This window comes from Lissotriton vulgaris, chromosome 10 (genome assembly GCF_964263255.1).
Source record: "Lissotriton vulgaris chromosome 10, aLisVul1.2, whole genome shotgun sequence".
In the NCBI taxonomy this organism is placed as follows: domain Eukaryota; kingdom Metazoa; phylum Chordata; class Amphibia; order Caudata; family Salamandridae; genus Lissotriton; species Lissotriton vulgaris.
This window is the reverse complement of record NC_141698.1, coordinates 317,825,003-317,850,754: the sequence shown is the minus strand read 5'-3', so window position 1 is coordinate 317,850,754 and position 25,752 is coordinate 317,825,003. Positions and strand designations below refer to the sequence as shown.

The following is a 25,752-nucleotide window of genomic DNA, read 5'->3' as shown; positions in this document are numbered from 1 at the left end:
TGTCGGCTGCTGTGTTTAAAGACATTGGAAAAGTGTTAGGTGGACGAACCAACCAATAGTTTCCAATGGAGGCACATATTCCACATGGCTGGACCTGAAACCCATCTCCTGCATTTATCAAAGTTAGCATTATCTCTTTAAAGATATGCTCGATACATTTGTCTTAGTCCTTGAAAACAGGCCATTTTAAATGTATCAGCCAAGCAAATGTTTTTCTTTATTTTAAAATTTCGCGCTTTTTTGTCACTTTGAAGCTAATTTATTGCTGATTGTCCCATTTATATGTGGAAAATGTAGAAGCAACTTTAAAATAGATACACCTACTTTTAAAAGTCCTTCTCGAATTCTACCCGTGAAGACATCTAGGCCGCAGATGTGCACTGATGCTAACAGGACTCGTTCAAAAACCTGCACAGCTGATGTGCCGGAATATTTATAAATGCATGCACAATTTTTAAATGTGTGCTCATTCACCACTTCTACCTTTCACTGCTGCTTTGTAGTGACAGTAAAAAAATATATAGTGAGGGGATATGGAGGAAATGTATGGTTAAATATGGAAAATGTATTTTGGGCCATAAACATATATTTACGTGGATATGGAATTAATATATTGCACAATTTGAACATAAGCTTTGACTGAAAATCGATCCATTCACATTCAAGCGAAGATTGAAACATCTCTTCCTGTTAAAAAGAAGTATTATTGCAAATTGTCTAGGACAATGAGTCTCCTTTCTGTTTTAGGGCGTGTTCCCTGCTGTGCAGGTTCAGTGTAGGACAGCTTGGGTGTCCATCGCCAGTGGTTGGTGCCATACAATATTAATACATTAATGGTTTATGCATGGTTCAGAAACTGGGGAAGCATGGTCTATCACGGATCTTTTTTAATAGGAAATCAGGCTGTGGATCATGGCACCTCGAGGGCCTCGCAAGGCATCTGATTGGATGCTCTTTGTTGTTTGTGACTGCCCCACCAATCAGAGTGTTAGGGTGTACTCATGCTTCACTGCTACAGATGTTGGTCTGGCTGAAGTTGCATATTAGCTAGATGTTTATTTTCTGGCTAGACAGGCAGAGGCTGGTATAGTGTAGGTAGCTGGATCCGCAAAGGAATTGGACAGGGTAAGTACAAGGTTCTCTTTTGGATCCATTTTCTCTAAAGGGGAATCTACAGCTAAGAAATGGAACAAAGGGGAATCTACAGCTAAGCCAGGCCCATGGATAGGCTCCCAGCTAGTCAGACAGCTGGCTTGACCGTTAGGGAAGTATACAAAAAAAGTATATAATACAGCAATGGATGGAATGCTTGAATTAATCTGAGCAACTGGTCATTACTAAGGACCCCATCCCAATATATTATTATTTTGCACAATGTGACACCTCAGGTTGAACCCAGCCATATGCCACTGTTGATAATCCTCTAATGGAAACAGTACAACCCAAACTGCAGGCCAGTTCCTCCCTGAACCAGAACACAAGCAACCCAAGACATGTTTCGCCCTTATTAGGGCATATCAGTTTGGTACAGCTTGGTTCCGGTGGCACAGTGTGCACGGAACCCATGTCTGGGCATGCTGGTCTCACAAATGGAGGTATCCAAAAAAGTGATATATGGAATGCTTGAGTTAATCTCAGCCATTGGTACTTACTCGAGGCGGCATCCCAGCCCATTGTTATCACTGGCCTCCTAAAAGAGAGAGCCAGACTGAAAACCACTTCAAAAGAAACTGCTGTTGCAGACTCCACAGTACATGAGCAGGGTATATGGCAACTGCATAAGATGCAGAACCCCTCTATCTGCGGTGGGGAAGAGATGAAAAATGGGGCAGCAGAAGTGCATTTAGTTGGGCCCAGAAATCTAAATTTAATGAGCCATTGGCTTGGTTTCACTCTCGTCTACCCTATAGAAAACAGGTGATAGTGGTGTGATGGGATCACAGCGTAGGTCTTGGCTTTACAGACGCTAAAACCTGTTGGAATTTTCTAAAGCTGCACAGTATATGAGATCAATGTCTGAAGACTTGAAGAAAGGTGCTGGAGAGCACACATACATAATAAAATCAAAGCAATACATTGGTAACTTTCGGGTATTTGGTCACCAAGAGTTAAGTACATGTATACAAAGTTTTCTGGCCTTAGAGTGAGGGACATCTCAACCCAAGATTTGCCAAAGCCACCTTTGCTCGGCACATCTTTTTTTGTCTGGGCTATTTCTTTTTCATTGCGTTTTAGGGCTGATGTTATCACGCCCTGAAGGTGCATGCTGCTTGAATGTATTTAAATAGATATTGCCTCTTGCTCTATGAAGCATATCTCACACTCCCTTCCCTCTTCCTGGACTTGACCTACAACTTTCCTCTGTCAGGCGGAAAAACTTAATGTGGGAGGTTGGCTGTGAAAATGAATTATGTTTTCCAGGCTTCAGATGAAATCCAACTTTTTTAATAAATGTTACAGAAGTCAGGGAATACACTGAATGTGGCAGACAACTAGAGGCCCCTTCCCCTCTGGCACAAGAGCATAAATATCGTTGCAGCAGGTGCAGTGGTGCTGGGTGTGAAGGACACACTGCACCTCAATTATGGCAGTCTTTTGATATGCCTGTTTTTGTTGCCTGTTTGGGCCCACAGCACCCTTGCTGTGATGCTGCTCTGGTGGGAACAACATGAATCAATTTCAGCAAAAAAAATGCATGTTTACTGTTTTTTGTGCCTTTGAACATTGCTTGGCATGGGTTGGAGCTCCACAGCAGCAAGCTTGTACCGGTGTTTGGCCGTGTCTGAACTGGGGTGGCGTGGTGAGCAAAATAACGGTTGATTAAACCCAGATCTGTGACTGGGGGTGAATGTTTTGCCAATGTGCAACATTCCGTCCATCACCTTGTGTGTTTTGCTGTTCGCTCTATGTGGGAAGGGTATGCCCAGACGTGGGTCCCGTGCTCACTACACCACTGGAGTCAAGCTAGCCTGGCTGATGGCGGCTGATAGCCAGAAACTGGTCCTAGGATGCTTGATTATGGTCCAGGGAAGACATGGCTTGACAGTTCGGGCTTGGCTGTTCCCATGAGGCACAGGATCAAGATTGATTTGCATATGGCCACGTCTGAACTTGGGTGGCGTGGTGAGCAAAATAATGATGGATTAAACCCAGATCTGTGACTGGGGGTGAATGTTTTGCCAATGTGCTATGCAACATTCCGTCCATCACCTTGTGTGTTTTGCTGTTCGCCCTATGTGGGAAGGCTATGCCCAGCCGTGGGTCCCGTGCTCACTACGCCACTGGAGTCAAGCTATCCTGGGTGATGATTGCTGATAGCCAGAAACCGGTCCTAAGATGCTTGATTCCGGTCCAGGGAAGACATGGCTTGGCAGTTCGGGCTGGACTGTTCCCATGAGGCACAGGGTCAAGACTGATTTGCATTTGTCCATGTCTGAACTGGGGTGGCGTGGTGAGCAAAATAACGATGTATTAAAGAGATCTGTGACTGGGGGTGAATGTTTTGCCAATGTGCAACAATTCCGTCCATCACCTTGTTTGTTTTGCTGTTTGCCCTATGTGGGAAGGGTATGCCCAGACATGGGTCCAGTGCTCACTACGCCACTGGTGTCAAGCTATCCTGGCTAATGATGGCTGCTAGCCAGAAACCGGTCCTAGGATGCTTGATTCGGTCCAGGGAAGACATGGCTTAGCAGTTCGGGCTGGACTGTTCTCATGAGGCACAGGGTCAAGACTGATTTGCATATGGCCATGTGTGAACTGGGGTGGAGTGGTGAGCAAAATAACGATGGATTAAACCCAGATCTGTAACTGGGGGTGAATATTTTGCAATGTGCAACATTCCGTCCATCACCTTGTTTGTTTTGCTGTTTGCCCTATGTGGGAAGGGTATGCCCAGACGTGGGTCCAGTGCTCACTACGCCACTGGTGTCAAGCTATCCTAGCTGATGACGGCTGGAATGCCAGAAACCGGTCCTAGGATGCTTGATTCTGGTCCAGGGAAGACATGGCTTGGCAGTTCGGGCTGGATTGTTCCCATGGGGTACAGGGTTAAGACTGATTTGCATATGGCCATGTCTGAACTGGGGTGGTGTGGTAAGCAAAAAAACGATGGATTAGACTCAGATCTGTGACTGGGGGTGAATGTTTTGCCAATGTGCAACATGCCGTCCATCACCTTATGTGTTTCAGTGTTTAATTTGAGCCGGTGGTTTCAAGTGCTTGGCACCCGTTCCTAATTGTCAACACCAGTACTTTTGACAGTCTGCCACATAGTGGCACTGTTTGTCTAAATTAAAGATGAACACATAACACCTGTTTGTTAATTAAATAAACATTTAAGAGGACTAATACCTGCTGCCCAAGCCATCTTCATGGCTTTGGGGGCCTGGAATAGTATGAATTGTCACTCTTATAGAGGTGTGACGGTCAGCAGTTGTGTTGGTACTGTCATTCGCTGCACTGGGAGGGGCAGTGGGTGGCACAAGCTTCAGTGGCCTCCAAAGGAGGGCCCTGGAACTTCTTCTTTTACAAATTAAACACGGTCTTGTACTCACCGTTCCCTCTAGGGCGCGTAAGCGCGCGCACCTCCCCTGACGTCAGCGCGCACCCCCTCACGTGGAGCGCGCACACAGGACGTCGCTAGAGGGAGTTGCGCTGCCGGCCGCTTTAAAGAAATGAGCAGCACGAACATGAGGCACTTTTCCATGCGGTGGCGGTGACGGTGGTGGCGGAGCGGGCGTGAGGGGTGCAGGTAAGGAGGCGGGGGGGTTGGTGGAGCTTGTGGGGCTTCTGGGGCTTCTGGCAATGTGGGAGCGTGGGGCACACTGTGGCCTTTTGTTTAAGTATTGCTGTTAATCAGAGCCCCTTCACGGGCTCCGAATAACAGCAATACTTAAGCAAAAGGCCACAGTCTGCCCCGCGCTTTACTAACAAAAGCGGAGTCAGTTTCCAAACACAGCGCGTACTTTAGCACACGCTGTGTTTGGAAACTGTCTCTATGCTTTTGTTCGTAAAGTGTGGGCAGACTCTGGCCTTTTGTTTAAGTATCGCTGTTAATCGGACCCCGTGAAGGGGCTCTGATTAACAGCATTACTTAAACAAAAGGCCACAGCGGCTGGGGAAACGAGCGGAACAGAAGGCAAAAGGGGCACAAAAACAAGGAAAAAAACGAGTGGCACAGTGGGCAGAAAGGCACAAAAAAACGAATGGAACAGAGGGCAGAAGGGCACAAAAAACGAGTGGAACAGAGGGCAGAAAGGCACAAATAACGAGTGGAACAGAGGGCAGAAGGGCACAAAAACGACGAGAAAATGAGTGGAACAGAGGGCAGAAAGGCACAAAAAACAAGTGGAACCGAGGGCAGAAAGGCACAAAAAACGAGTGGAACAGAGGGCAGAAGGGCACAAAAAACGAGGGGGAAACGAGTGGAAAAGAGGGCAGAAAGGCACAAAAAACGAGTGAACCGAGGGCAGAAAGGCACAAAAAACGAGTGGAACTGAGGGCAGAAGGGCACAAAAAACGACGGGAAAATGAAGTGGAACAGAGGGCAGAAAGGCACAAAAAATGAGTGGAACAGAGGGCAGAAGGGCACAAAAAACGAGGGGGAAACGAGTGGAAAAGAGGGCAGAAAGGCACAAAAAACGGGTGAACCAAGGGCAGAAAGGCACAAAAAACGAGTGGAACTGAGGGCAGAAGGGCACAAAAAACGAGGGGAAAATGAAGTGGAACAGAGTGCAGAAAGGCTCAAATAAACGAGTGGAAGAGAGAGCAGAGGGGCACAAAAAAACAAGGGGAAAACAAAGTGGAACAGAGGGCAGAAAGGCACAAAAAACGAGTGGGACAAAGGGCAGAACAGCACAAAAAACAAGGGGAAAACGAAGTGGAACAGAGGGCAGAAAGGCACAAAATACGAGTGCGACAGAGGGCAGAAGGGCACAAAAAACGAGGGGAAAACAAAGTGGAGCAGTGGGCAGGAAGGCACAAAATACGAGTGGAACAGAGGGCAGAAGGGCACAAAAAACAAGGGGAAAACGAAGTGGAACAGAGGGCAGAAAGGCACAAAAAACGAGTGGAGCAGAGGGCAGAAAGGCACAAAGAACGAGTGAAACAGAGGGCAGAAAGGCACAAAAAAAGAGGGAAAAACGAGTGGAACAAAAAGCAAAAGGGGCACAAAAACGAGTGGCACAGAGGGCAGACGGGAACAAAAAACTATTGGCAAAGAGACAAAATACAGAATACAGAAATATTGGGGGAGCTAAGAACAGAGGGCAGCACGGGCAGAGAGACACGGGGGCAGCGAGGAGAACAGAAGGGAAAACTGGGCAGAGACACGGGCAGCGAGGGATACAGAAGGAAAGACCGGGCAGAGTGCACAGGGACAGCGAGGGGAACAGAGGGAAGAAAAAGGGGCATAGACCACGTACAGGCAGCGGGGAAGACAGACAACAGCAGTCAGAGACACAACAATGAAAATACAGGCAATACAATAAATTTACAAACTGCCCTTAAGACCCTTATTGTGGCTCTGTATGTGTGAATATGCACCATCTTTTCACTTTTTAAAGTAAACGTTTTGAGTGCCATTTGGCACCGCAGACACGCGCGGTTTGGTTCCTGGCGCACATAGCCATGGTTGCAGCACACAGAGACCCTCCACTGCCGCACACAGAGGAAAAAAATTAGAGGGAAGATTGCTTGTACTATATTGATAAGACGTTTTCTAGCGCATGTACGCCCTACACAAGAAGAGAGACAGGTGTATTCACATTATTTCTCAAAGTAGGTTTTAAAACCTTCATCTTAAAATAAATCCTTAAAATGTGCTAAGACATGTAGGCTTTAGGTTTGGAGAGTGTGATGAATAGGGTGTGCTCACATAGCATGTGGGTTGTTGTCGGTGATAGGAGTGCATAAAGAAAAGTATGGGAACTGTGACCCTGAGTACAGTGGGGGCGTGGCCTGCGAGTGTGGGGGTGGAATCAGAAAAGTTGCTAAAAGAGCAAAGTAGTCTGTAAATAGTTTGTTAGCTTTCACCTACAAGTAACTGCTTATAAAATATAATGCACAGACCTCTAATCAAAAATAAATGCAACTTAAATACATCCGTGGGAAATGTATTTTTGTGGTATGACAGTGTGTGTTGTGAATGCAATCACTTCGGATATCTGGGGGTATACCCGGACGATCACTGATTTGAATCCTGGTCAATACCCTGGGGAAATACAGATGTGTATTGAGCTAATTGTTGTTAGTGCAAACCATTTTTATACAGTTTCTTTAAAAGGACAAATTCCAGATTTTGTCAATGGATTAACACCTACATAAGATCCAAATCAACTTTCAGATTTGCTAATTAACTAATTCCACACATTTGCATTTCTTTCAGGTAGCTCGCCCCTGCAGAGAGGCTTGTTTCTTCTTTAGCCGCTTCTTCCTCTTTTCACTTCGCAAATGAGTCCCTCCTTCTCCCCTTTCAGGCTGGCAAAAAAGTATGGAAACGGGTTTGATCAAATTAATAAAGCTTGGGAGCTCCATTTTTCCGTTCCACTGCCCACTTCGGCCTCTGGTTCTTGTGCACAAATAAAAGTGGATTGAAGACCCCCTTCGGGTGCAAGCTCCGGGTGCAAGCTCCGTGGCTGCTGACTCCTGCAGTGTACCACATAAGCGATAATGTCCTACAAGGAGTGGGAGAAGAGGATGAACTTAGGATCTGAGGTCTTTATTACATTTTTTTTAACTAATAGAGGTTTCATCAGTGTTTATGGGCAGCAATCAACATCTTCAGAATCAGTTTTAGATAAGACAATGTTGACGGAAGAGAAACAAGAGAAAACAGTGACAGAGAGAGACACCAGAAATGGTTAATTTCCTTTACATGTTTTATTTTAATTTTTTACAAATTATGCCCTGTCAGAGACAAAAGAAAGGTCAATATGTTGAAAAGACATGTTTGAGCACAGCAACAGTTTTGGTCATTGATTGAATTAATTTGCTGAATACGGATAATGGAGCATACCATCATTAGTATGCAACATTGCCATGGTGTCAAACAACAGCACCCAACCTGTCCTCCGGGTACACTATTCACCCGGGGCAACTGTTAAAACCAACCTGGCTGCCAGGTACACTTTTCACCCGGGCAACTGTTAAAACCAACCTTGCTGCCAGGTACACTTTTCACACGGGCAACTGTTAAAACCAACCTGGTATCCAGGTACACTATTCACCTGGGCAACTGTTAAAGCCATTCTGGTCTCCAGGTACACTATTCACCTGAGCAACTATTAAAGCCAACCTGGTCTCCAGGTACAATATTCACCTGGGCAACTGTTAAAGCCAATCTGGTCTCCAGGTAAACTATTCACCTGGGCAAATATTAAAGCCAACCTGGTCACCAGGTACAATATTCACCTGGGCAACTGTTAAAGCCAATCTGGTCTCCAGGTAAACTATTCACCTGGGCAACTATTAAAGCCAACCTGGTCACCAGGTACAATATTCACCTGGGCAACTGTTAAAGCCAATCTGGTCTCCAGGTAAACTATTCACCTGGGCAACTGTTAAAGCCAACCTGGTCTCCAGGTAAACTATTCACCTGGGCAACTGTTAAAGCCAACCTGGTATCCAGGTACACTATTCACCTGGGCAACTGTTAAAGCCAACCTGGTATCCAGGTACACTATTCACCTGGGCAACTGTTAAAGCCAACCTGATATCTAGGTACACTATTCACCTGGGCAACTGTTAAAGCCAACCTGGTATCTAGGTACACTATTCACCTGGGCAACTGTTAAAGCCAACCTGGTATCTAGGTACACTATTCACCTGGGCAACTGTTAAAGCCAACCTGGTATCTAGGTACACTATTCACCTGGGCAACTGTTACAGTCAACCTGGTAGCCGGGTAAACTATTCACCTGGGCAACTGTTAAAGCCAACCTGGTCTCCAGGTAAACTATTCACCTGGGCAACTGTTAAAGCCAACCTGGAATCTAGGTACACTATTCACCTGGGCAACTGTTAAAGCCAACCTGGTATCCAGGTACACTATTCACCTGGGCAACTGTTAAAGCCAACCTGGTATCTAGGTACACTATTCACCTGGGCAACTGTTACAGTCAACCTGGTAGCCGGGTAAACTATTCACCTGGGCAACTGTTAAAGCCAACCTGGTCTCCAGGTAAACTATTCACCTGGGCAACTGTTAAAGCCAACCTGGAATCTAGGTACACTATTCACCTGGGCAACTGTTAAAGCCAACCTGGTATCCAGGTACACTATTCACCTGGGCAACTGTTAAAGCCAACCTGGAATCTAGGTACACTATTCACCTGGGCAACTGTTAAAGCCAACCTGGTATCCAGGTACACTATTCACCTGGGCAACTGTTAAAGCATCCACAGTGGCCTGGGCACAGCCTCCTGCCAACTATTTTGGAACAGTTCAAAGCCTGCTGTCCTGAAATAGTTTATTACCCAGCCTACAGAAGATCACTCAACTTACCAACTTGGATTGGTATCCTGCTTATCCTAGTACCACAACATCCAGGCCGGTTTCTGGAACAGCATCGCCCACAAACTGCCTCTACAGGAGCCAGTCTGACATTGTGAAAGGTCGTAGATTTCATTGGTGTAGCAAAAGTAGTGGAGCCGGTGCCCACACCTGTGCTGGGCCCACCACACCCATATCATTGCTGCTTTTTCTACTAACCAGGGGCCTGAGGCCCGTTTTCTTTTCTTGAAGTAGGTCCCAGCCCTTGCTACGCCACTACCTGGTGCTCAAACTACTGCAATAGGTTACAACCCTGCCTCCTTCTACGGTAGTCTGTTATCTTACTGCCACAAAACAAACCCTGTCTCTTTTCCCAACATGCTCCGACAATGCTTATACTGGGGCCCATCTTTCTGCCACAGCATCCATGCTGCCTTTTTGCAGGCCATCCTCTCCAGTTTGATGCCACAACACTCACATTGCCTTCCAGGTACAGCATCCTGTCCAATATACTGCCAAAAATGGCTGAAGACAGAGCATGTTGCCGAACCTAGGGGCATATTTACAACGAATACTTGGAGCGCGGAGCTGTGCCAAATTTGGCAGTGCCACGCTCCACATTTCCAAAATGCAGAGATGCACTGTATTTACTACAATATGGCACACCCCTGTGTTTTCCCTAGAGCCAAAATTAGCTGCCTAGCGCCAGCCCAATCACCCTTGCACCATAGTGGAAGGGTGCCTGTGTTGAAGAAAAATGATTATTTATGTGCAGGAAGGTGTCCGTTCCTGCACATAAACAATCACTAATGGTGATTTGTTACTTCTATGTGTGCTGCAGATGCAGCACACATAGAAAAAGCAAAAACGAGGAGAAACAAAAGTATTTCTTCTCATACTGCCATTCTAACACTTGCTCTTGCATGGCTTTAGTTTTTGGCACTGCCTCAGATTTACACATCCTTGTAAATCTGGGGCAGCATCAAAAAGCAATGGGTGTTGCGGTGGACCTCCCACAGCAACACCCATTGCATGCCCCTTACACGCTAAGTGATGTGTGTACATGGGCTGTGTTTACAAGGTGCGTTATGGCACAAAAAGTGGCTTAACACCCCTTTGTAAATATGGAGAAGAGCATAGTGCTACCAGAACGTTGCTAAAAGTGACGTTCTGGTGGCACTATCCTTTTGTAAATATACCCCTCAGTACCAGTGCAGCTAGCCTGATCTAGTGCTTATAAGTAAGGCTCACACTTTTGTTGTATTTTTTATCTTTTTATTGGTAATTATCCACAATTATTTTAGTTGTGTGAAAATAAAAGTATTTCTCCACATTTATTTATATTACAAAAATGTACAATCGTGCTAAGCTACCTGTAGGCTTTTGTGCTATAGTAATATGCAAAATAGAGTACAACAATACATACATTTTTTTACAATTTACATGTTTTGTGAAACATGCTTTATGATTTAATTTCGGTAGCGCTTAATTGTGAAGGTACCCAAAAAACGTGAATGTCAGTGTTCATATGTGGGTTTCTGGATTAAGGGCACTGGAAACTGAAGTTCTCAGTAGGATCCCATTGGAGAACCTGAGAAGCCGGTTTAGTTATCAATGTGCAAAACCCAGGATCCGTCCAAACACTGAAATAATCACCAGCAGAAACAAACTTGTCTGTTAAATATTTTTAAGTCAGCTTTCAGCCACAAACTCCGAACAAGCATTGGCATAGCCAATAGGTCGTGCTTTTGTTTTCCCTTATAAGTGTTTAGCCATGCAACAGTTGATTTTGTTGCACCAAGGATATTGTGCTGTATAACTAAACACTTATAAGGTCCCAAAGGCGAGACCTATTGGCTACGCCAATGCTTGTTTTCCAGGCCACGATCGAGGGGTTGGCACAAAAAACTTTCCATGATGGAGCAGTGGTGGATGAACTTTTTTGGGGTTAGTTTCGAGCAGATTTATCAAATGACGCCACAGTTATTTGTCAAGAAAAAAGCACTCTTCCTATGGAAACAGTAGCAATCGCTGCTGTGTAATAATTTCACTAAAATGAGGCGTTCTGGGCTAATGCCAGATCTGAAAATATATGTTGTGTGGCTGAGCTTGATTATTAGGGGGTTCTTGTTAACGGGGTTCTTTGAAAGAGGTGAATACTTTAGGTGACCAACAGGAACACTGGGGAACAGTCTCTTGACTTCTAAAATATCTACTTAACAGTAACTCCTACTGCTGCAGCAAAATCAAACAACGTCGCGTTTCATGTGTGATAATTAGGATTACAGCTAGTCTACTCCCAAATACGTCGCCAATCTAAACCATAGCGTGATACTGCATCATAGATCACATTGGACCATAGCTGTTCCTCAAGTAAAAAAAGAACCCAAAGTAACGCATTTTAGCTAGATTTCAACACTTTAAATACGCTTAATGTATCAATGTATAAGCATAATGTTCTATATTATTTTGAATGCTATACATTTCAGTCGATCTAGGGCTTCAGTAATGCGCGCCTCTGAGGTAAATCCACTATAATTTCGAAAACACAACTTTGATCAGACGGCACTCAAAAGTGAAAGATTAAAGGCACATTACAAGTTATTTGCAGATCTTGTACATTTCTGCATCCCAACAGCGCCATCATGTGGATGGTTTCACCCTCATATGAAACAGAACAAGGAAGCTATCGTATTCAGGATTGTGAAAGAAAGCTCTCGTATCTTGAAAGCTGATCACCCATGACGAGAGAGGAAAGCCATATGGCGCCTCTGCTTGCGCGAGCCCACGCACATACACTCAAGCTCTAGGCCACAGTGGTAGCATTTTCTGAAGCCCTTACTAAAAGTCTCGCCAGCACATTGCTCAGGCGAGACCTAAAAAGGGTAGGCTCCCTGGTCAGTTCAAAGGAGGGGTGTTGTTAAGTAGATCTGAAAGATTACCGGTGAGGGGAAGCAATAACTGCAGAGACTGGCCATATCTTCTGACTTTCTTTTCACACTTTCAGTGCTGTCAATCTGCACAGCCACTTCCCTTGATTGCTTAGCGACAGCTTGCACAACTTATTAAAAGTGCCATCTTTTATTGCATCTATTTTCATAAATAAATGCAAACAGGTAGAAATATTTCCATCTGTATTCATATGTAAATATTAATAGAGTTGGCAGCCTTATGTATAATCCTGTGCAAAGTACCTCCACAATATACAGCTCAAACCATGTTTTGGCATTTTCCCAGCTTATTCCCTCCAAAGCCAACCTGGGGTCCTAAAATAACATTCTTCTCAGCCTTCTGCAACAGTACCTACCTTGGATGGGTTTGTATCCTGTCCAGTGGCAGGTGTTAACTTCAGGGAACAGAGAAAGCACTTATTTATAAGCCTCAGATACAGACGAACCCTCCAACACCGATGACGCTGCCCACAGCCTCGGACGCTGGATCGAGGACTGCGCCAGCACCCTCGCCCCGCTGAAGAAACCCCCCCAAAGAGACACCAGCAAGAGGGCCAGCTGGTTCACCCCAGAACTCCTAGACTCCAGGCAAGCCTGCAGGAAACTAGAGAAGATATGGCACAGTGAATAAACTCCGGACAGCCACACAGCACACAAGGACGCCATCCGCAACCACCACCACCTCATCAGGGCGGCCAAGAGGATCTCCTTCAAAGATCTCCTCGACAACAACGCACATAATAGCAAGGAGCTCTTCAACATTGTTAAGGAACTCTCCAACCCCAGCTCCAACACCAATGACATCCTGCCGTCGCAAGCCCTGTGCGACTCCCTCGCCACCTTCTTCCACCGCAAGATAGCAGACATCCACGACAGCTTCAACACCCAGACAGCCACAACAGACAGCAACACAACAGACCCTCCACACACCATTGACCACGACCCCCTGCTAGCCAGGGCCAGCGTGAGCATCGATGACACCATCAAGACCACGCGCACAATCCACTCCGACTCTCCGTCAGACCCATTCCCGCAACACATCTTCAACAGAGCAGGCAGCTCCATCGCACCCCAGCTGCGCAACGTCATCAATCTCTCCCTCGAGACCGCGACCTTCCCAGAGATCTGGAAACACGCCGAGATCAACGCCCTACTAAACCTAAGGCAGACCCAAGAGACCTCAAGTACTTCCGGCCCATCTCTCTGCTCCCCTTCCTGGCCAAGGTCATTGAGAAAACCGTCAACAGACATCTAACCCGATACCTCAAAGAAAACAGAATCCTGGACCCTTCCCAGTCAGGCTTCCACAGCAACCACAGCACCGAGACTGCCCTCATCGCCGCCACCGATGACATCAGGACCCTGCTGGACAACGGCGAGACCGCAGCACTCATCCTCCTAGACCTCTCTGCTGCCTTCGACATCGTCTGCCACCGCACACTACGCTCACGGCTCCATGCCGCAGGGATCCGAGACAAGGCTCTGGATTGGACCACTCCTCCCTCTCCAGCAGAACTCAGAGCGTCCGCCTCCCCCCATTCCGTTCCAAAGCCTCCCATTGAGCCTACGACAGACCCAAGACCTGCTGACCTTCGAGAGGATACTCAAGACCTGGCTGTTCGATCAGTAGCGCCCCCCCCCCACTGCCTTGAGACCCTCACTGGTATGTAGTGCGCTTTACAAATGATTGATTGATTCATTTGAGAAATACTAGAGTCTAAACATCATTGTTCCCTTAGAGCCGTTACGACAATTTTCAAATAATACACAACTAATACTTAGAGAGGCTTTGGGTCAAACTACCTTCAACCATTGCTCTGTTGGAGTGCCATTCACATTTTTGCTCAGCAGATAGGCTAGCATACATAGAATAGGGCAAACGATCAGCCCTCTTCAGCCATTTGTTTGTTGCCAATGTCAGTTACATTCTGAAATAACCCAGAGGGCTGCCATTTATTGTCTGTAGTGAGAGGTAGTGAGAGTGACAGCATTTTTCCTATAAACTATCGAAGTCTATATAGGGAAGGGCCGAATGCTGGAAGGCAATGGAGTCTGTCTGAAGCCTCTACTGTGAACCGAACTCCACCCTTCCAGAGATCTGTTGTGTGCATCTCATTGAGGGGCCCATTGAACCCTGAAAATTGCTATATTTTATTACCCTAACCGCAGTCAAGGAAGCCATTTCCATTGTTTGCACCAGGGCACATGGCTTCCTTAATACACTACTAATACCAGGCTGGGAGAGATGCTGCTGACTACTGAATCCCATAGAGCCTCACTGCCTCTGCTGCTGTCCAAGCCAACCGGGTCACTGTCTCCCAAACTGAACCACTTTTGTTTAAATTAAAGGCAGTTTAAAAAAATTACAATAAAAATGTAACGGCCCAAGAAAACAGATTGCTGCCGAATAAACACGTAAGCACTTTTTGAATCAGGAAAAGCTCTTTTGGAAAAACCATAACATAGAACACACAAACATAAGCTTGAGAAAACGCAGTTTGTTTGAAACATGAGTTGCTTCCAGTTTACCAAGGCTGGCTTTTCAAGGTGAGGCGTGCTTTCCATTTAGTAGAGAAAAGGTACCAGCCTGCTTTGTGATTGACTACATTGTGGTACATCAATTAGCTAATTAATACAGGCGTGGGCAGGATAACATTTTTGCAGTGGGCTATTTTGCAGGTCCAACAATAACAATGTGAGACATGTCCGATGAGTTTTGACGTTTGAAACTATCTGGGGCTTATTGTATACATTCATACCTCTGTTCTATGTGTCAAGAAATAACTGGGTTTTAGCTGAGAGCACCAAGAACGAACACTGGATGTAGATCCGAAAATTGCCATGCAACAGGAACTAAATGATTTGATGTGGCCCAGCACAAATTTACTGAGAGGCAGTGAAAATGGTAAGGAGGCCAGAGCCCTGTTCCACATACTCTTTTGTGGGTGTATGGATGCCACCTGAGGTCAAATTTAGGTAGAATGTTGAGATATATGATATTTCGAAGTCCAGGCCTTAGTTGACATAGGGCTGCATGGTGGAAGCTGCACCAAGTTGAGTGACAAGATGTGAAACAAACATTTAGGACATTCAACAAACATAGAGGAAAGACTACAGTTTTGCAGCAACCAGGGTCATTGAATGACCCAAGAGCTCATCAACATAAAAACACAAACGGTGCGGCAATAAGGGAAATTAAATGCAACTTTTACTGACAGGATTATCTGTTTCAATAACATTTCTTACAGACAAGGACTGCACTGGAACACATGAAAATGTGCTTCTTCTCATGTTTAGTCAATCATCTCGCAAAACCAGGACGTGCTAATTTGACTGAAATTTTCCAGAAGAGATGGAGAAAAGCCTGTACTGCCCCAGGAAATCAGAAGTGCCTGGTCACCCTACAACAAGTACAACAATTGCCTGCCATTTGTTACACTAAGAATGGAATATTTGCAATATGCTGCTGTGGTTTACTTTATGTCCATGTGTGAACTGGTGTGGTATCTTTTTTGAATCATTTGTTACATAGTGGACTGTGGGTGAGTCAGGCCCATATTGTTCTTCTGTGTGACTGATTTTTTATTTCCTTCCTGTTTCCTCATAAAGTCCATTTCAGTATTATAAACACCTGCAGAAATCAAAATACAAGCTGGAAAGGCTATAGGGTTCACTGTTCACAAACGGATGTAGACGGGAAATGACACTTCCATTGAAGCATTGGCAAAATTAATAGGTCTGACTTTAATGTGCCAAAAAGAACACAGGCATGAACAAATGATGTTTGCATAGTATTCTTGCCAAGGTTTGCTTTTAATTGTAAGTATATGATTCCCAAATATGTGAATCTCGCGTGCTCATCAATGGCTGCGTGTTAAGGGAAGTAGTTCAACAACGTTTATAAGTGTTTCACTTTTCTCTATATCCCCCTGTGCACCTAATTTTTTTTGTATCAATAATATGATTAAGCAGCCCAAAAAACGATCTCATGAGTCTGTTGTTACTAAAATAACAGGTGTCCCTCATGTAGGTGTTCAAGTTGACTCTTTTAAAAAAATATATATCTTTATTTGCATTTTATCAAACATACAGGTTACATTTAGGGAAAGAAATAGGGAAAGGGAGGGGTAAAGGGCTTGAATAGGACATGGAACAGATAGCCATTTCAATTACAATAAAAGTTACAGCCGGTGTTACCAGAATATTCCTCCCCTGTAGTAAACCTCAAGATTATACATGGTGTTCAAGTTGACTCTTGATAGCTGTTGCAGGAACACATCTTTAACAACCAACATTACAGGAGAACTTGACTGGGAGAATCAGTGCCGCTTTTCCTAACTGCCCCCAACATTCTCAAATGCCCCACTTTTAAGTATAAAGGTCGTACCCAAGTATACATACCACCATACCCCAGAACACCACACTCATAGCACAACTTAAGACTTGACACAAACTCATTGACACTCAATGTTTAATCAGTGTTGGCCTAACGGCTAGGGCGGTCGATATCGAAACTGGGCAACTGGGTTTGAGTCTCGGCAACGACGCTGAACATCCTGTGATTCTGGGCAAATCACTTAATCTCTGCATGCCTAAATGTGTCCTCGTGTAACGGAACTGGTGCTATGTAAAGCGCTCTGATACCCGATTCAGGTCAAGTTCGCGCTATATAAAACTCTATAATAATTAAATAAATACACATTGGTACTGAGTGTATATTTCTGTCCCTAATCAAGTAAAGCATCGGACGTCTTCCCTAGAGGGCCTGGTTATTTCCGAGTCTTTACAACGACCACCCTTTACAACAAAGTCAGTTCCCCACTTGTGACGTTACCACTCGTTACTTTACCACGCAAGTTGTTATGACTTGCTGTAGGGGGCATGTTTTTGGACTGGTGTTGGAATAATAATTTATACTATTCCAAAGTGCAGCGCCCCCTAAAGCAAGTCATTGTAAGGACTTGCGTGCTATAGGAGCGCATGGTAATGTCGCACGGTGGGTATTGATTGCATTGTGAAGGCTTGCTGGATAAATGCCTGCGGGGTTCCGTCATACAACCAATTTAGGAACAAGAGGGTTCCTTGGATGCTTATTTTACCTCATGTCTCAATCTTGCACAATTTCCTTTTTCCAGCAATCAAAGAGAATTCTGCAGCTGGAATAGAACCAAGGCACATAATAACTATGGAGAATAGATTGATTCCCCTGTAAAAAGGTGAAGGGGATATCATACCGGATGAAACACATAACAGCATTACAGCGGGTACCTATTAGACCAAAGGGCTGCATGCCTTCCATTCCTAGTAAAATATTTTGACTTGTCAAAGGTATTGTCTGCACTTGCCAGGAATCCTTTCCACTCAGAAAAGCTGTCTGAACCATGATGAAAATTAAAATACAGGATATGGAAGAAGTCCAAGATGTACAACATACCTCATTATCTTTCTACTTAAAAAGGTTGCTCGCTCCATTACGGCAATTATGGATTCCGCTGGAACAGGAAGCAATACAAAGTTAAAGCATTCCCGGACAAAAAAACATATAACAATAGGGCATTTTTTTTATGCTTTTAATTTTTTTACTGGATGCCAGAAATGGGAAAAGCACGCCAGATGGTATTACCAGTTAAATATATGTAATGAAATGCTAACTGTCGCCATATTGTAGGGTAAGAGGTTAAAGGGCAAGCATGTCTCTTGGATACAATGTAGCCTCAACCATGGTGGAAGTGGTCTGAAGGAGCATCGGGCCAAGGGTAGCTGACAGTGACACCCGGTCTCCAGAGAGGTGTTGGTCCAACGCTTAAGGAAGGTAACCACAGCAGTAATTATTTCAAATGTTTGCTGCAGCTACAGGGTCTGCTTAGCCTAATGGGTGTGTAGACTACTGGTAATACCCCGGCAAAGAATATTTGAAATGTCTAGAACGTTGCCTCATTGACTTACTTGAACTGAAGATAAAATTCCCTATTTGCGAACACACCAAGGCATTTTCCAATAACTTCTTCCCATAACATCAAGTGTTGAAGTGCCTTCAAGTGAGATTTTGCATACATATGTGTCATCATATATAAATGGGCATTTTAATTTTAAAAAAGTCTGTTAACAACATCAGTTTCATAAACATTAAGAAAGAGTGATATCTTACATGGTGACACTGTGTTGCAGCCTTAGCATGTGACGGGCAGAAATCCAGAATTGCTTGGTTAGAGACAAAAATTTACTGCTGAGCTGCGGCGATTTTTACCGCAAATAAACCTTAATATTACCAAGGTTTATCGCAAATGCGTTAAAAATCGCCGCAATGCATGAATATCGCTGAAAAGTCAGCGATATTCATGCATTACCAAGCTAATGCTCTTAGCCATGTTATCCACCTCCCATTGGATAACATGGCTAAGAACTGCTCAGGGCAGGTGTTAGCTTTTGGAGATATTCGCGCTTAGCGCGAATATCTCCAGAAGTTGGTAATAGGAGATAGCGATGTTAGCGACTGTTTCCAGTCTCTAACATCTTGGCATGCCCACTTTGCATGTCATTAGTGATAAATATCACTGACATGCAAAGTGGGGCTCAAGATGGTCGCTATCTCCTACTAGCTGTCGCTAACTGGTGTTAGCGACAGCTAGGTAATAGGGAGATAATTTTATCTCCGCTTTCTTGGCTTTTAAAGCCAAAAAAGAGGAGATAAACCCCCTTGATAATATGCCCCGTAGTTTTTATTTCCTTGTGAATGACAGACATAGAAGACACCTTTGAGCGTTGGTTCAACGTCCATTTCTGGTAGGGCCTAGTCAACTTAGACCACTAGCACAACCGATGTTGCAAAAAACTTGGAGGCATATTAGCAAGGACATGCAGTATTTTCCACAAAACGCGCTTAGCGCGTTTTTTTTATTACCGCCTATCACCAGATATTATCCCAGAGGTAACACGTTATTAGCAACGTTTATCTCTAATGCGATGAAATATCCAGTGATAGCGGCTAAATGCGTGATATCGCTGGAAATACAGCACTATTCACGCATTAACGCCAATGGGGACCTAACATAACAATCCACCCCCCATTGACTACACATGTAAGCAAGGTCTTGAGCAGGCGGTAGATTCTGGCGATAATCGCGCTTAAGCCCCTTTTTTCTCGCACAGCCTGCGTTGTTAATAGGTGACAGCATTGTTAGCGACTGCTTTCAGTCGCTAACAGTTTGGGTACACCCACTTTGCATGTCAATAGCGATAAATATTGCTGACATGCAAAGTGGGCCCCAAACCGGTCGCTATCGCCTTAAAGCTATCGCTAACTGCAGCTTGCTAATAGGGCGATAAATAAATTGCCGCTTTAGCGGCATAAAGTGCCGCTAAAGAGGCGACGAAGCCCCTGCTAATATGCCCCTTGCATCGCACAACCCCAAAATGAGGAAAGAGATGTGAGAGGTGGGCAGACGCGCATGTGCCATTTTTTGGCAACTGTCCCATTAACACCAACCTCCATATATCTCCCCTTGGCATTGTCAGAGCTTTAATCATAAGTCGATCATAACTGTTGTTTTATTACGTTTTTAATCTTATTTCAGTGTCTGCTATAAGAATGCACACAGTTTTTACATGTTTCAATATTTCATGACATTAAATAAAATCTTTAGTGCATTTCTCAATCTGCAGTTATGATATATAAAAGTTTTAGGGGTATGAGTCTTCTCAATTAAAAGGTGGCTATGTGCAGTGAGTAAGGGTTCAGTGCAAAGGAATGCTGCTACATTCAATGTAATGTTCGATACTAATATGAATTTAAACAATGCAAGGAGTTGTGTAACCTACAATGACACGTATGCCACAAATTACTAAAACTTCCCACCAGTGCAAATAATAATAATAATAATAACCTTGCATTTTGTAAAGTGCACAGCTGCCTCGAAAGTGGTTTCCCGGCGGTGGGGGCCCTCTGGAAAATGAAGCGAGCTATTGCCCAGAATCATATGGTGCTGGGCTGACCTGCCACAGGCCATCGAACCATGAACCCCGTGGTCCGGAGCCAGGCACCCTGGCCGCTGCGCCACACCTCTTCCACAAAGTGCAAAGTAATGGAAGCAGCACAGACTCTCACAAGGCTATTTACTACTTAGAAAGACCAAAAATATCAGAGGGTCTGGAACAACAAAGAAAAGAACGAAACGTCATTTGGGTGATGAAGGGCGGTTCCGTGTGGTGACTGATGGGCATCCTTGTCTGACCACTGTGTGGGTTTGGTATAGGGGTGACCAGTTCTTAGACTATACACGAGGCATGGTAATAGAGTCCCTTGTGGGTTCATATCCGGCGTTCTTTTCTTTGTTGTTCCAGACCCTCTGATATTTTTGGTCTTTCAGTGTATGCATGGGGCGTATCAGAGTCTGGTCTTTAAAATCCCCTTTGACCCTCATAAATTTGTTGTTGTTATTTATTTACTACTTAGCACAAAATTCAAGGTGCACTTTTCTCAGTGCAAAAACTCCTTTGAGCCGCTTTGCAGCACTTTGCATCACTTTTCATCCAGGAGGTGTTAAATGTACTGTGGTAGATCAGTGCAACCACCCATAGTTGTTGACCTCTAGGATCACTAGGCTGGGCATGCATCATAAACTAACAACTCCTTGAGGCAGGCATTAACAGGAGAAAATGTGCTTATTTCTAAAAAAAAAAACCACTCAGTTAATGTGTGTTGCAGTGCGCAGCACATATTCATTATGTGGGATACTTTAGCAGGGTATGCTTCTAGTACACATCCTATGTTAGATCACACACACTCAGGGTTGCACAATTGTGTGAGACTGTGCATTGCACAAGGCAGCCTCTATGTATGGCAACATAAGGAGTGACAGCAGCAACAGGGCAGTCTTTGTAGATGTGCTGCTGCACTGTCTTTTCGCCCATGCGCAGCACGATACTGCCAATTTGGTTGCTGGGATGCATTGCATGAAAAATGTGTAAATGCGACCCAGTGTATCCTAAAGAGAACAAGACAGATGGAAAACATGTTTTGTTTCAATGGTTTTCTTTCAGTTCATACAAGAGGCGAACAAGTAAGTCTTCCTGTGACTCTGAAGCTATATATATTGTACAGTGAATTGTAATATCTTTTTAGCACAAATCAAAGTGTTGTCTAATGCTGGGTTGTTTAGCATTCGTCTGCTAGAGTTAAATCCATGCCAGATTTCCAGCATTAACACAGATTAAAAATGAACCCAATTTCAAATGTATTGTATGTAAATGTTTCCTATGTAGATACGTGGTACGTTGGCCTTCATATGTCCCTCGAACAATGTTGGACTGCCCTAGTCAAGAACTTAAAAGTGGCTCCTATGTGGGCCTCTGGGGCAGAATTCCATAGACCTATGATACTCTCTCTCTCGTATCTAGGCCGAGCGAGCCTATCATGGAGTCCTAGGAGCTGCTTCACAAAGGGCCTCCGCAATTGTGGAGGAGGCCCCTCAGTTGTGGCGAGACCTGCGCGCTGCAGTTACTCATTGGGGAGGTCCTGTCCCCAGTACTGACTCCTATCATGAGTGTGGCCCACCCACCACGCCTGCGGGGCCTTGCCACAAGTGCTGACTGCTACCATGAGTGCGGGCCCCCCACCACGCCTGTGGAGCCTTGCCACAAGTGCTGACCCCTATCATGAGTGTGCACCCTCCACCACGCCTGCGGGGCCTCGCCACTAGTGCTGACCCCTACCATGAGTGCGGGCCCCCCACCATGCCTGCGGGGCTTCACCACAAGTGCTGATCCCTACCATGAGGGCGGGCCCCCACCACGCCTGCGGGGCCTCGCCACAAATGCTGACCCCTACCATGAGTGCTGGCCCCCCACCACGCCTGCGAGGCCTCGCCACAAGTGCTGACCCCTACCATGAGTGCCGGCCCCCCACCACGCCTGCGGGGCTTCACCACAAGTGCTGACCCCTACCATGAGTGCGCACCCCCCACCACGCCTGCGGGGCCTCGCCACAAGTGCTGACCCCTACCATGAGTGCGGGCCCCCCTCCATGCCTGCGAGGCCAAGCCACAAGTGCTGACTCCTACCATGAGTGCGGGCCCCCCACCATGCCTGCGGGGCCTCGCCACAAGTGCTGACCTCTACCATGAGTGCGGGCCCCCCACCACGCCTTCGGGGCCTCGCCACAAGTGCTGACCCCTACCATGAGTGCCGGCCCCCCTCCACACCTGCGGGGCTTCCGCCACAAGTACTGACTCCTACCATGAGTGCGGGCCCCCTGCCACGCCTCCGGAGCCTTGCCACAAGTGCTGACCCCTACCATGAGTGCGCACCCCCACCACGCCTGCGGGTCCTCGCCACAAGTGCTGACCCCTATCATGAGTGCGGGCCACCCACCACGCCTGCGGGGCCTCGCCACAAGTGCTGACCCCTACTATGAGTGCCGGCCCCCCTCCACACCTGCGGGGCTTCCGCCACAAGTGCTGAGGCACTTTGTGTATCAGCCCCAGAGTGATTCATTTAATGACTCGGCCAGTGAATGAAAAGGTGAGTGAAGAGGAACTGGTCAAAATCCAAGATGATCTAGGGGTTTCTCCAAACTCTGCCATCTAACAGGGATGTGCTTGGTCTATATAACATGCCCTTTGAGGCATTCATAAAAACCATGGGGCAGATTTATGTTGTGAATGCGCCACGTTTGCGTCACGCAACTGTGGCGTAAACGTGGCGCATCCCTACGACCGATTTACAACGTGACGCATCTAGGCAGATGCGTCACGTTGTAAAGCCCTGCGCCGCTTGTGGGCGTTCCGGCGCAGGGTGGGCGTTCCGGGGCAGGTGCGCCTCGCAAAAGTGGCTGAGTGAAATCTATAAGATTTCACTCAGTCACTTTTAGGCCAATGCTGCGTCAAAACCCTGCGCCTACTTGAAGCAGGCGTAAGGCTTGACGCAGCATTGGTCAGATAGGGCACCCCGAGCCTTGCTGGAGCTGCGTCGCGCTTGCGACGCACCTCCAGCAATGCGTCACTTTTACGGCACAGATGCGTGACGCATCTGTGCCGATTTTGCCCCATGGTGCGCCGCATTGTAAATGCGGCGCACCATGGGTGGCGTAGCTGCAGCGCACGATAACTGGCGCATCCCTGGGGATGCGCCAGTTATCATAAATCTGCCCCCATGCACTTTGATGTTCTCATTTCCCAATGGAGATGTTTCCAGATGAATGTACCTACCCTCTGAAGTTACAAGGATCTTCTCCTCACACATTCTTGAAACAAATAAAGGATAATCACCACCACCACCCAGAAAAGAATCAACAAATTGTTTGAGCACAATTCCCAAAACAGAGCAAGGGTTATTTCGTATGAGTGCAATGTAGTTCAGTTGTATAGGAGTAAAATGATATAATAGCACCAGAAGCAAATCCCCGTGTGTTGTGATTTCTAGGCATACATTTTTCTCAAAAACATGCGACCAAGAGTTAATCATGATGCCAGCACATGTGCTTAAACAACAATTGATTGAGTCTAATGCCTGTTCAATATATATTTTTAAAAGAATAGAAATTGGTGCTAGTGAGAAACACTGCTGCCGGACGCTTTAGCACTGCTGCTGCTTTTGTTACAGGGGGCCGATATTGCAAAATCAGGCCCACAGTATTAAAACCAGCCCCCACCCTTACGGCCCACCGGAAAAACGCCCGCTCCTTCCTCTCCATGGTGTCTGCTGCCAGAGTGATATGTTCTCCACCTTTTCAACGACTTGATTTTGTCCTATATAGAAGAAAATGTGGCATTCAGAGAGTGCCATTTACCTGTGGACTGTGATAATACTTCCGAGTCTGACACCATATCTAACTCTAAGGGTGACTTTCATAAGGCCAGAAAGCCCAGATCTGTCCTACAGTTCCACATAAGATAGAAAACATTTACATAAATGAGTCTAAATAGAACTCATTTAGATAGTGAGGTCCTAGTCTAAAAATCTGCCATGTATTTGGCATTCCCAAACCTACGTCTGGCCCTCGTAGTCTAAGACCCTCTTTACAAGTTCCCCACTAAATCAGTGGAGAGCTACCGGGGCCAAAAATGAACAGTTTCATCTCCCTTTGAGTTAATGGGGATTATGTGTTATTTTCCCTGGAATATGGAATAACATGTGAACTGGGAATACTAGATCTAGTTCTACATGTTCTCCCTTCTGTGGAAAGTAACCAGCCCTAATCTGCAAACATGTCTACCCTGCTTGATGCTGACTATGATCAGGCTTGACAGCACAGCTGTCGCCAGACAATTATGTGAGAGCCACTAGGAGAGGATCATTGGCTCTGTCCACCATTGGGAGCTGGGAGTACATGTTTTCGTTTGGCAGAAATTGTGTGCTTCCACAAAAAAAGTGCTTGCCCACCACACAGCTGTGATCATTTTATTCATTTACCCAGCTGCCTGAGGGGGAATTTTCAGGGCACACACATCCACTGTAATGCTATTAAAGTGTCTTAAATGACTAGATAATTTATAGCGCTTTTCTCTGACAGCAACATAGATGGGAAGAGGCCATTCATTAACCTACATAGTTTTTTAAGTCTGGCTTGACTGTGCATTTATAAGCCATTCCTGTGTTCATTGCCAATGGTTGTTGTAAACGTTGCAGTTGATTATTTCCTTGGCCTGGGGAGTGAAGGGGGTAGGCAGAGGTGGTAGAGGGGCAGAGTTTCTTTCACTTGAGCTGCAGGGAGCTTTTTTCGCTTCCCACATGTTGAACTGTGAGTGTGGTCCAGGTACAGGAGTTGGCCTCAGCCCCCTGCAGCTCCTCACTAGTTTCCAGATCTGGTGCCTAGAATGGTCAGGTCTGTGATATCCAGAAAGAAGATGAAGCACACAAAGTGGGAATTTGTTTCTACATACAATTCGTAGTTGAGCGGGGCAAGCAACACCATTTTCACTGTTTAGTTTGCACACTTCATTGAAGTGCACAGATCCCTAGAATGACCTCCCTACTTTTTTAGGAGGCAATTGGCAGGGATCATCTTGTTTGCAAAAGCTAGGGGGATGCCAGATTGAGGATGCCATTTCTCAGTTAAGCAAGCTGAAAACTGAAGAAAGTTTATTTTTTTTTCTTATGTGTTTGGCAGTTCTGTATAGAGAGGAAAAGACTTGAGAGTGACAGTCTTTCAGATGAGTGCCCCTATACGTCAGGAAGGTACAATCACACCCAATCATTACAATTTTACACAACTTAAAGTACAGTGCAAAAGACATTCGCAAATCATAACAGAACATCAAACATTGTTTGTAGGGGTTGAATGAAGAATATGAAAAGGAGAGAGTTTAACAGA

The 25,752-nt window shown here is 45.5% G+C and overlaps 1 protein-coding gene across 3 annotated transcripts in view; it reads left to right on the top strand.

The window, feature by feature from the left end:
* Positions 1–25,752, top strand: part of LOC147685174 (gap junction gamma-1 protein-like) — a 366,763-nt gene that overhangs the window by 328,940 nt on the left and 12,071 nt on the right. The gene's annotated exons all lie outside the window — the stretch shown is intronic.